The 11,338-nt window shown below is 58.7% G+C and overlaps 1 pseudogene; it reads left to right on the top strand.

Moving 5' to 3' along the window:
• Positions 1-3,291: 3,291 nt before the first annotated feature.
• LOC123253718 lies at positions 3,292-3,682 on the top strand (annotated as a pseudogene).
• The last annotated feature ends 7,656 nt before the right edge of the window (positions 3,683-11,338 follow it).

Below are 11,338 nucleotides of genomic sequence, written 5' to 3'. Positions count from 1 at the left end.
CTCCTCCTCCTCTTCCTCTTCTTCCTCCTCTTCTTTCTCCTCCTCCTCTTCCTCTTCTTCCTCCTCTTCTTTCTCCTCCTCCTCTTCCTCTTCTTCCTTCTCTTCCTCCTCCTCCTCCTCCTCCCCCTTTTCTGTCTTCCTCAAAAGGAGGTTTTGAATCTGGGTCCCCAGTGGCAATGGCCCTGCGTCAGGGTAGACACGCAGGCTTTTCTCCTGGCCTGGCTGTATTCTTCCTGGCAGACTCCTCTCCCTTCTCTGCCCAGCCAAGTCCTTCAGCCTCCAGGGTCCAGCTCAGATGGCTCTGTGTGGAAGCCTGCCATAACCATGTCAGGCCATTGGGCTCTCTCCCTTCTCTGAAGATCTCGGAGCCTTTACTCCCCTGCTCCAACCTCCATTTCATTGGCAAAGCGTTGGGGGTCATCTCGGCTCCCAACCAGACAGGGTGTCGTGAGGGCTCTGTGGCCACCGAGCGGCTGCTTCTCCCCCTCCCGGCAGAGTTCAGAGAGTGCTGCGATGGATTAATAGAATGGGCTAGAACAGAACTCTTCAGACTCCTCCAAAGACAGAGATGCCCCCGTTCCATGGGATGGCAGGAGACAGCATTGAATGAGAAACCAGGAAAAGCTGTGGGCCAATGAGGAGAAGGGACCTCTGAGGTCATCCAGTCCAATCCCCTCCTTTGGCAGAGGAGAGAGAACTGAGGCCCAGGGAGGCTGAGCAACCTAGCTTAGGGTCACAAAGGCAATATGTATGAGAGGCAGGATTTGAATTCATGTCCCCTGAATCCAGAACCAGGGCTCCTTTCACTGGGAAGTTCTAGCCCCAGCTCAGCTACTCACCTAACCCGGGGGAGCTTGGACAAGTCCCCGTCCTTCTTCAGGCTTATTCTCCAAGGCCGGACCTTCCAGCTCTGATGGTCTGGGATTCTATGATTATATAAGCGGCCTTCCTCACGCCACACCGAGGCAGTTGCTGAAGACAGAGGAAGCTGCGTTGGCAGCGGGTGGGTAGCCTGTCCTTGTGGGGGCAGAGGGGCCACGGAGCCCTCTCGGGCCAGAAGTCCACTCCTTAGGCATGGAGTGGAGCCCATGGTCGGGCAGGCCCTGGGGCTCCAGGGAAGCCCTCGGGGCTCTTGGGCTCAGATCTAGTAAGTCCCTGAACTCCAGCTTCCTCTCTTTTCCCCTCCTGTCCAGCCTCCAAACCTCGCCCACATTCACTTTGCTCCTGGCTCCATGCACAAGTAGCGTTTCAGCTTCTTCGCACTGGAGGGCTCCTCCAATATGGCGGCCTCCAGGCCCTCTCCGCTCTCCCATCTCTGCCCCATCTCTATACTCTGACCAGACTCCTCCCGAGGCCCCATTCAGCCCCTCACTGCTGGGCACCCAAGCCAGAAGGGCCCTCCCCCACCCCGGACATGCCTTGCTAACTTTCTTCCCATTCATTCCTCATCCTCCTCGGCCCTGCAGCATCATGCAAAGGCCAGTCCTCGGCCAACGTGGCTCTCCGCGCCGCCTCCCCGGATCCTCCCCCGGAAGCTTAGAAGAAACTGTGGGAGGCCCTTGGCACGCGTCACTGGGCATGGTGGCTGCCCCACTCGACTGGGAAAGCTCCCGGGGGCTGGACACGCTGCATCTTAGCTGAACTTTCCCCCAATGCCTGGCGTGGCCCTCCGCAGGCTTCGGAGGAAGTCCCTGGGCAAGTTCCACATATGCGTGCTTCGGCCCCTGGAGAAGCTCCCGGGGAAGGAGGGAAAGGGTGGGGGGGGGGGGGGGGCGGCCCGGGCCCCACGGCCTAGGCGGGACACGGGCATACCCTGGGACGGCAGGTGAGGCAACACTTGCCGTGGAAGATGAGCTCGACGGTGGTTGCTGGGCAATCTGGCTCAGGGTGTCTCCTTTCTTTCTCGGGCCCTCCTCTCCGAACGCAGCCGTAACACTCCCCAGATGGCCCTTCCTGCTGGCTCTCCGCCCACATCACCATGCAGACGGGAAAACAATCATTTTTCTGCCCCGTTAATTAAAGACTAATTACTGATTAGAAACACATTGACCAGGGCCCCACTCCTCCGCCACGAGCTGCGCTCGGGCCTGCTGGGGAGAGGCGAGCCCGGCTTGCTGGCCAGGCAGCGCTGCCCACCCCCACCCCGGACCAGCCCACCGCCCAGGCTCCACGCTAACGACATGCCAGATGGTTATTAGAAACATATCGATTGGGGTTTGGCAGCTCCGGACCAGATACAGAGCCGACACACGCAGTAGCCATTAGCCCGCCAAAGGATGTGTTTCTAATAATAACTGGCATTTCGGAGGAAGTCCCTGGGCAAGAGTGTCTGCTCACGCACTCCTCTCCCAGCCTGAGAGGCAGGATCTCGCGGAACTCGGTGGAAGGGCAAGGCCCAAAGGAGCCTTTGAGCTAGCTGGGAAGGCCCTCGGAGCAGAGGATGACAGGGACGGAGCGACCTAGAACAGAGATGGTCCAGAGTGCGAGGGAGCCTGGAACTAGCACTTGGGAGCCAGAAGAGATCTTTGAATCCAAAATGGCAGAGGTGGAAAGGACCCGAGAGCCCAGACTGAGGCAGAAGCCCGACTTCCCGGACCCCGTTGTTAGCTCTCTGGCCTTGTGGACGGAGGGGGCTTTCGTGATGCAGGTTCGGTTTCAAAGTGTGCGTGGGTACGTCGGGTTTGGCAGGGAGACAGTAGTTAAGCATTTACTAGCATCCCATGAGTTGGAGGGAACATTGGAACAGAGAACTTGGGAGCTAGAAGACACCTAGAAAACCTAGAACTAAGAGATCCCTTCAAATATAGAAAAACGAGAGCTTCGGCACATGAGATGGGAGAGACCTTCCAGGCTGACCCTCTCTTTGTCCCCACGGGGAAAGCGAGGCCCAAATTACACAGGGCGTTAGTGACCGGAGTCCCTCGACCCCTAAGCCAGGCTCTGCTCCAGCCAGCCCAGAAGCTCTTCTCGGCTCTTGCTCTAAATCACTGGCCCCCTTTTTAATCTCCCATTTCCTTGGCAGCCTCTGCTGCCAGCTTCCTTCCCTCTCTTCTGTCTCTTTCTTCCAACCTGCCGGGTCTCCAAAAGGCCACCCGCCTTCCTGTCTGCCTCCCCCCACCCCGCAGATGCTGTAGAGAGGAGCGAGATGACGGCCTCCCAGGGAACCCTTCCCCAAACCTTCCCAAAAGCATCCGCGCCCTTCTCGGCCTGACCCTGCAGCCTGCTCCGCTTGGCGGTGACCGTAGGCTGCTTTGCTTTACATCGGCCGTAAAGATGTCAGTCCAGCTTTTCCTCAGAGCAGGCAAGATGGCGGAAGCAGAGCAGAAGAAGAAGCGAACCTTCTGGAAGCCCACCTACCGCGGCGTGGACCTGGACCAGCGGCAGGACACGTCCTGGGAACAGCTCAGGCAGTTGTATGGTGCTAGACGGCGACGGCGAGTCAACCGAGGCCTGAGGCGCGAGAAGGAGGCACCCCCTGGGAAAGTCTGAAATGGGGAAGACACACCTTCGAGAGATGACCAGGCGTCTACAATGGCAAGACCTTCAATCGGGTGGCAATTAAGCCGGAGACGATTGGGCACTACCCGGGCGAATTCTCTATCGCCTACAAGCCTGTGGTGCCCGGCCGGCCCGGCCGGGTCCTGGAGCCTCCCCCTCCTCCCGTTTCCTTCCTCTCGACTAATCTAGATTGAACAATAAAAGCTAGAAGGTTTCACAAATGATGGTGGTCCGAGAGCCCGGGCTCCTTCCTGCCTCTGTCTTTGGGCTCCAAGCGTGTGGCAGGGTCCTTCTTGGAGCCTGGACAGGCCCGGCCTGGCCAGGGAGCTGCTGCCTCAGGTGCTATTGGCAGGCCCCCGGAACTCCTGGAGCTTTTCCCCCAGAAGCCGAGTGGCGCTGAGGCCAGCCTGGGTCGGGGCCATCCCACGGTCTCCAACTGTCCACTGGGCCTGCTCCTCCCGTTTGGCAGGGCTCCGGATCTTCCCCAGGCTGGGGCCACCCAAACATCTTGTCCGTCCTAGTCCATCCACGTTGTTCCTAAATCTGCCGCTGCGCAGAACAGGGCTGAGCACAGAGCCTGGGGAAGCACCACCTCGAGGGCAGCAGGGATTCGGGATCCTCAGGCTGCTGTTCCCCTCCGGCTAGCCACGCACCTACCGGAGCAGCTCTGGCCGTCTCGTCCTGGCTGTGGTGCTGTGGATCATTCAGGGCTTGAGAGCCCGGAGAAATCATCCCTTTGACAAAAGCCCACACCAGGTAGAAGCCGGCCCCCAGGGAGGAACGGAACACCATGGGGAGGCCAAGGCAGCCTCCTCAGCACTCCTGGGGGCGAAGGGAAGGCAAACTGCCCCAGGTCTGCTCCCCGGGAAGGACCTGCCTGGGACCCAGCTGGCCCGGGCAATGGTAGCGGGCGCTGAGGAGGCCTGACCTCAACACTGTGCTTGGAGAGGCCCGTCTGATGGAGGCCTGAGTGAATGCCTGCCTGGGCAGCCCAGGCCTGGCGGAAGGCCTGCTGCTGCTGGGGCTGGCAAAGAGCAGATTCCTTGCCTGAGAAGCGGGAGACACCGGCACAGGGGAGCCTGGGTTGGGGCAGTGATGTCACCCCCACGGGGCTTGCTGCACACCCAGCATGAGAGGTGGCTGGCTGGCTGGGCCCCATACTGGGAGGAGGGATGACTTTGGAAAGTCTCTGCCAGCTTTATCAAGCCTAAAGTGGGTGAGCCTGCTGGGGGCCGCCAACAATAGAGCTCTGGAGTCAGTCAGTCCATCAACGGCCATTTCTTCTTTTAACCCCTTACCTTCTGCCTTACAATCAATACTGCTTATTGGTTCCGAGGCAGAAGAGCGGTAAGGGTGAGGCAATGGGGGCTAAGAGGCGTGCCCAGGGTCATGCAGCTGGGAAGTGGCTGAGGCCTCCCGTCTGTAGGCCTGGCTCTCGTAGAATCCACCAGGCTAGCTAACTGGCCCAGCAATCATTTCTTAACCATAGTGTGGCAGGTCCTGTACTTCCTTGGCCCAGCGGTGGTGGTGTACAGTGAGCCTCAGGCCTCATGGCCAGTACCAGCTGCCACCTACTGGGATGTTCGCTGTATTCATCACCCCCTGAATCCACACAGGCCGCTTACTCATGCCTGAAGCATGCTCCCTCCCCATCTCCTCCCTCAAAGCCCAGCTTAGGCAATAGCTTCCCCAGGGAGCCTGCCCACGTGGCCCAATGAGGAGCGTTGCCATCTCCTTGCGTTTTCTCATGCCATCACGCCCAAATGTCTCCTCACCTGTGTCCCTGCTAGACGTTCAAGAGCCAAGAGATTGGAGGCTGAAAGGTGTAGAACGAATTACCCAGGAGACCAAGGAGCCTCCATTCGTTCATGTATCTGTTCAACAAGTTCTTCCGAGAACCATGGGAGTCAGCGTTAGCCAACTCGAGGTAAGTCACCCACTTCCATCTCCACCGGGCTGCCATGCACCTGCTCTTGACCACACGCATACCACCCAGGGCCCTGTTCCTCCCACCCAGCCCTCCTCATCCCTGGGTCCTGGGAAGTCAAGAATCAACTCAGGCCGTGGCACTGCTATGGAGTCTCCCGGTTGTCTCCAGAAGTGTCGTCTTTGAGGTCCTGGGTTCTCCTTCAGCATTCGAGAACCACCCCCTCGGAATAAGCATCCTCCCGTCTCCAGCCATGAGTCATTGAGGTGAGACATCGAGAGTGTCTGAACACTGGGCCCGAAGAGGGAGGCGGGCCAGGCCTAACCTCGTGGTCACGGGTAAAGGCCTCAGGTTCTTCGGGGGCATGGGTACTGGGCCAGGAAGGGGAACCCACTCCAGTCCTGGGACAACTTCTGAGGCTGGAAACGAAGAGGACAAAGGGGAGGAGAAGGGAGAGAGGGGTCGGCAGGAGGAAGGAAGAAAAAAGGAAGAGAGAAAGAAAGAGGGAGAGGGAGAGTCAACTCAAGACAGGACGGATTTAGGAGAATGGCCAAGTTAGCATGACCAGGGCTGCCTGGGCCCGGGGGCCAGAGGAGACCACCCAAGGGCACAAACTCTGAGGCTATCAGTCCAATAAAAGAAGGCCAGGCATGTGGTGGCCAGAGGTGGCATGCTAGGCTGGCATTCGCCTCCAAGATCTCATTCTGCTCATCCTCACTGCCCTCCTTGGGGGGTGCAGGATCTTCCAGTGTTCCTGGCCCTCCCCTTAGGGCTCAGGGGCTCCACTAGTCATATGAACCAATGTTCCAAATTGCTAGTGGAGAAATGCAAATTAAGACAACTCAGGCACCACCTCACACCTATCAGACTGACTAATAGGACAAAAAGGAAAAATGAGAAATGTTGGGGGAGAATTGGGACACTAATACACTGTTGGTGGAGTTGTGAATGGATGCAACCATTCTGGAGAGTAATTTGGAACCAAACTCAAAGGCCTAACAAACTGTGTGTACCCTTTGATGCGGCAATACCAGGACCAGGTCTGTAGCCCAAAGAAATCAAAGTCAGGGGAAAGGCCAAGTTGCGGTACATAGTTGTAATGGAATACTGTTTTGCTATAAGAAATGATGAGTACGACGGTCACTGAAAAACCTGGAAAGACTTACGTGAACTGATGCGAAATGAAGTGAGCAGAACCAAGAGAACAACAGAAATACCGTATGGTGATCAACTGTAAATGACGTAATTGTCATCAACAATGCAAAGATCCAGGAGAACTCCAAGGGCCTCATGACAGAAAAGGTTCCCCACCATCGTAGACGGAACTGACCGAGTCTGAATGCAGATGGACGCATGCCATTCTTTATTTTATTTCCTCTGTGAATTTTTCTCTAAGTGATTTTTTTGTCTTCTTCCACAGTATGACGAACATGGAAATATATATTGTACGAGAGCACATGTACTGCTCATATCATGTTACCTGCCATCTTGGAGAGAGGGGAGGGGTGCTAGGAAGGAAAGAGAGAGGACATGGATTGAAAAATGTCAGAAAACAATTTTTTAAAGTTGGATCAACACATTAAATTTTTTTTTAATTTTTAAAAAAGGGCTCAGAGGCTTAGCCCTTTTCCGGGGTCAGACTGGGAAGGGGGAGGAAAAGGAATAGTTAATAGCCCTGTTGCTTCTTTTGCCTGAGCCTTGAGCAAATTGGTCTGATAGATCCCTGCTATCTGTGGGTCCAGAAGAAGAGAAGAATGGGGCAAGAGCCTCAAAGCCAAAGCAGAATGCCCTGCCAAGATCCAGGCAAAAAATACAAATTTTTTGCTGCCAAATTACAGGCTCAGGCAAGGGAACTGCAACAGACAAGGCCAAAGGCTCAGTGAGGGAGCAGGTGTGGAGTTCAGACCTACAGCAGCCACCTTGGCTACTCTAAGCTGTAGGCCTGTACTGGTGAACCTATGGAACATGTGCTGGAGAGTGCCAGAGGAGGCTGCTCCCCTCCCCCTCTCCACATCTGCCTGAGGACAGTTCTCACACGGCCACTCCTCTGGCCAGCAGCCCAGTGGAGAGCTTCCTCCCTCTATTGTCTGAGGTAAGGGGGAGGCACACGTGTGGTGTGAGGGTTGCAGTTTGGACACTCTGTCTCTAAGGTCTCTAAAAGGTTCACCATCACTGCTCAAGGCCTTCTAGTCAGACCTCCTAAGTGACCCTCCTGCCTTCAGTTTCTGCCCCTCTAGACTGGCCTTCAGGCCACTGCCTAAATGAGCTTTCTTTTGCTGACATCCCAAGTCATTCCTCTACTCGACAACCTTTGGTGTTGGAAGCCGTGGCATCCTCTGGCATACTGAGGCAAGTGCCAACTTTTTTGTCCAGCCGGTAATGCCTTCCGCAATCCTGTGCCACCCAGAGGAGGTGGCACTGTGGGACCTGTTTGTAGTCAGAGGGTCAGGCTGGGTGACCGTGGGCACATCCCTCCCCATCTGGAAGCCTCAGTTTTCTTCTCTGTAACATGGAGAGATGGGATTGGGCATCACTGTTCCTTCCCCTGCTTTCTGTGCTGGACACACCTGCCCTGTTGCCCCCGTCTGTCTGAGGAAGGACCTACAGTTCTGTACCTCTGTGTGTCAAACTCAGATGCCCAAGGTTACAAAATGAGTGATTCCTCTTGAAATGGAGGCATCCCAACAGCCCCCAGAGTCGAGCTGAGCTGAGTTCTGGAGCGGGCCAAAGGTCCTGGGCCAGCCGGTCTCTGAGATCTAGATCCCAAATGCCAATGAGCTCTGGTGGGTTTCTCCCACATTCTGTTCCTCGTTTCATCTTCCGCCTTTGGACCCTGCCTCTGGCCTCCTACCCATCTACCTTTGTCCACACTGTTCTCGGGACCTGGGGTCTCAGTTCTTCTCGTCTAGCCCGCTGAAGGCTTCCCAGCCTTGAACCTTCGAAGCCCTTGGGAGCCGGCTCCTCCTGTATGCTAGCATCTCATTTCTCCCTTGGCCAGCCGAGACCCCAGAACTGGGAGACGGCCGAGGAGGGGTCTGGGTCTGGGCCTTTCCAGTGTGTCTCTCGAGCCAATAGGCCAGTCCCCCTGGCTTTCTTCTAGGAGGTCCCCGGGCCTAGGGCGGCCCTTCCCGCCCCCGCTGTTCCCCTCTGCACTCTTGGCCATGGCTCAGCTCCCCCTCTGGGGCCTTCCTCCTCTTCCCAGCAACGCTGAGCAGCCTGAACTCCAGCAGCCCCGCCAGCCTCTAACCCAGCTCAAGGCCCAGGCCCCGGGCCGAGCAGCCCTGCCCTGCAGCTTGGAGCTTGCAGGGTGGGAAAAGGAGGAGCGCATCCCGGCGGTCCCGGGCCTCTCAGATCAAAGGCAGACCTCCTAGGTGGCCTGTATTTAATCAGCTGAGCCTTCTGAGGAAGGGTGCCTGGCCCGCCCGGACTCCTGAACCTCCCCCGGAGGCTGGCCAGATGCGGGGCCTCTTGCCCTCAGACAGTGGCTGCTGGCAGAGGAGGGAGCCCCAGGCCCCAGCCCCCTGCTGGGTGTCTAGGGGTGGGGAGCCCAGGCCAGATGGACGAGGGAGGATGAAGAGGGGCGGCACTCATTTGGTCTCGGGCCTGGGGCCCCCGCAGGGACGTCTCCCAGCAGCTCGGGCTGGCCCTCAGGCATGTAGGTGTCCGGGGACCCTGCTTCTCGCCAGAGCTGAGCCTAGCAGAGGCTTCCAGCCAAGCGCAGAAAGGCTGAGGCCGGACAGCTGCTCCCTGGCCTCCCATCAAAGGCACTAGAGGACAACTGAGAGTTTGCTCGTTGTGGGTGGGATCCGGCCGGGGCTCTACCCAGGCAACTCGGGGACACCGACCGGGAAAGCCTGGCCGGCCGCGAGGGACCCCGAGGTCCGCCACTGAGGGGGCTGACTCAGCAGTCAGAGGACCTCCCAGCCTGGATTCCCGGGCCCGCTCACCGGTACCCGAGCGGCTACAGGCCGGGGCCTTCCCGGCTGGCCTTCCAGCCGGGGTGCTGGCCCAGAGCGTCGCAGACCCGGCGAGCAGCCAGGCTGGCGAAAGAATCTGCCAAAGAGAATCCACAGGACTACAAGGGAGGCGCCAGCGCAGGAAAAGAGAGAGACGGCCTCCTCTTCCTCTCCAAGTTCAGGCCGGACGGGCCCTCTCGCTCCTACCATCCCACAGCTATTGGAGGAGGGGAGAGGCAGCCCCGTGCTGGCCCAAGCCAGGCCTGCCCTGCAGGTGGGTGCTTTGGGGCCCATTTACACAGAGTGGGGAGGAACTTCTGTCCCTCCCTTGGCCCCTAAGGAGCCCAACTGGAGAAAAAGGGAAAGGCCTCGGCTAACCCCCGTCTGATGTGGCCCCGCCGCGAGCCAGGGCTTTTCCAGGGACGTGCAGAATGATCCGAATAAGCCCTGTGGGGCGAAGGCACCAGGCGTTCTCTGGGGCCTACTTAGGAGGCAGGTCCAGGGTCCTGAGGCCACCGAGGAGGCAGGAGGGAAGGGAGAAGGACCTCCGCTAACAACACTCACACGGACACTCTCCACCATTTGCCTCTCTCTTTCCTTTCCCTCCAACCAGCTCTGCCATAGCAGTACGAGAGAATCGCTAAAGGCCTTCCCAGGCCAAGGGGAGAAGCAGAGGAAGCCTTGGGCTCCCAGCTGGGCTCGGGCCTACCCTGCTATGGCCCCGGGTGCCATGGCCTCTTCCCGCCAGGGTTTCTCCTCTGCCCAGGAGGAGGGAAGGCGTCCCCTGTCCCACCCAAGGGGCTTGGGAAACACCCACGTGGCAGGGAAAGAACCCACTGAAAGCAGAGGCGCCCAGCCTAGGTGAACTGTGCCCGAGAACAATGGCGACCAGCCTCCTCTCCCTGGGCACTTCCCACTGCAGAAGTGTGCGTGGGGGGCCGGGGTGGAGGGGAGAACAAGGGACTCAGAGTTGGCCTGCGTCCCGGGCATTGTTTAGCAGTTTTTCCAGCCTGCATTAGTAGCTGGAGCCTGAAGGATGCCTCGGAGTCCTCCCGGGGCCGAGTCTTCATCTTCCTTCCTGTCCTCCAACACAACAAAGGCCCCACCTCAGCTCGGATCTGCCCTTTGGAAGAGAGCACCAAGGCTGGAGGGCCACAGAGCCTCGGCCCCCTGCAATCCCCAAAGGGCCTCGGACTCGTGCCCGGCAGAGCAGGAGTACCCACCGCACCGCCTCCTCCCCGACTGAGCAAACCTGGGGACTTCTCAGTCAGTCTGACGAGGAGATCCACAAGCAAGCCAGGCCGCCCACCCACGGAGCCGCCGGCCAGTTGGCCAGCCCAACCACCGGCAGATGTTCGAATGGTCAGCCAGCAGGCGCTGACTGAGGAAGCAGCCGAGCAGGTCTGCAGGCAGTCGGCCCCATGCTCAGCTCTTTGCCGGTGCGGGTGGGACAGTGGAGGCAGCCAGGGGGACGCGGCAGATGAGGGGACAGCACGAGGCACAGGCTCCGCCCCGGGCACGCTCGCCCAGGCGGCAAGACCCACGCTCAGACGACCTAAGGGAGGGCTCCAGGTTCCGCTGCACCAGGCTGGTGAACTTGGAATGGAAAAGAGGGTGCGGGTGCCCCAAGCCAGCAGGTTCCTCCTGTGACCTTGTCTCTGGGGGCCTGATTTTATTGGACTTTCCTGGCTGGGCCCGAGGAGCCGGGCCCCAGGCTGCTGGGGGAGGCTCTGGGCAGGGGCAAACCACCTGGACAGGTTAGAAGAACAGACCGAATCCAGGAATGCTCAGGAAGCACCCGGCACGGGCACAGGGGACCAGAAGGGAGCAGCCTCGGGCCTCTAGGAGCTGATGTTTCTGGATGCAGCGTGGGACAAAGGGATGTTCCAGCAGCAGAGCCACGGGGGCCCAAGGCGCTCTGGGGATGTCGGGGCTGACACACAGGTCCATTGCCTGG

Source organism: Gracilinanus agilis, chromosome X, assembly GCF_016433145.1.
Source record: "Gracilinanus agilis isolate LMUSP501 chromosome X, AgileGrace, whole genome shotgun sequence".
NCBI classification, from domain to species: domain Eukaryota; kingdom Metazoa; phylum Chordata; class Mammalia; order Didelphimorphia; family Didelphidae; genus Gracilinanus; species Gracilinanus agilis.
This window is presented reverse-complemented; position numbering and strand designations above follow the sequence as displayed.